Here is a 1076-nt window from a genome sequence, read left to right as displayed (position 1 = left end):
GTGCATTCTATGCATTGTCAACAGTTTTCGTATCTTTCTGTCAACATTACATATTTCAGTAATTGACCATTTAATGATATTGAAACTGTAAGTCACGACTGGTATGGCTAGAGCATTGATCGCTTCGATCCTGTTTCTCGCGTTCAGCTCTGTCTTCAGTATTGCTCTCACCCTGCGATAACATTCTCTTCTGATCCTTTCCCTCATCACTGAGTGCTTGATATTGTCCCCTTCAATTACCCCTAGGTATTTGTAACTCTCCAATGGTTCTAACTCCTTTATGACATTCCGCGTGTCAAGGTTCACATTAGATGTTTTTGTCATTTTTCCTTTGATAAAGGTAGCTTTTGCGCACTTATCGAGGCCAAATTGTATCCTGATGTCATCACTGAATTGTTTAACAATCAATCGCTAGTAAACTCTGTAGTTGTTGGTCATTTTTTGCAAAGAGCTTTAAATCATCCATGTAAATGAGATGATTTATATTTTTATCAAACATTTTATACCCGTAGTGTACACCATTAAGCAATTTCGAAAGGCTAGTCAAAAGAGGATTGGGGATACTATTATTATTATTATCATTATTATGTGGTTGTTAGTTCCGTGACTACCAGGTTTATGCTATTTATTATTGATGTTGTTTTATTGTCTATTTTGATTTTTGGGAGATATAATCTGTGGTCCATTCTAAGATCTGTGGTTTTCAGTTCTTTGATTATTCTCATTTTCATAGTATCGTAATTATTAGGTTTCCCTTCGTTATTCCCAGCCTTTAGATTTGTTTTGCCTTCCTTTTCATTCATATGCTTGTCTGTGGTGTTCTGGATTGGTGCTTTTTGTACACTATTATACACCACTACGGTCTGGGTTTGTTGTTTTTTGTTTACTTCGTTTATGCCGGAGATGTTACGTTTGTCCTCGTGTTTTACAATCTCAGTGCTTATATTATTATTTGGCATTGCTGTGTGACTACTATCTAGATTTTCCTGATGTATTTTCCCTTTCAATTGATCTATTTCTATTTCTGATATATTTTTTGCTTTTAGAATATATCTTCTTATGTTAGCTAGTTTGTT

Source organism: Octopus bimaculoides, chromosome 16 (genome assembly GCF_001194135.2).
Source record: "Octopus bimaculoides isolate UCB-OBI-ISO-001 chromosome 16, ASM119413v2, whole genome shotgun sequence".
Taxonomy (NCBI): domain Eukaryota; kingdom Metazoa; phylum Mollusca; class Cephalopoda; order Octopoda; family Octopodidae; genus Octopus; species Octopus bimaculoides.
Note: the sequence above shows the minus strand (reverse complement) of the source record.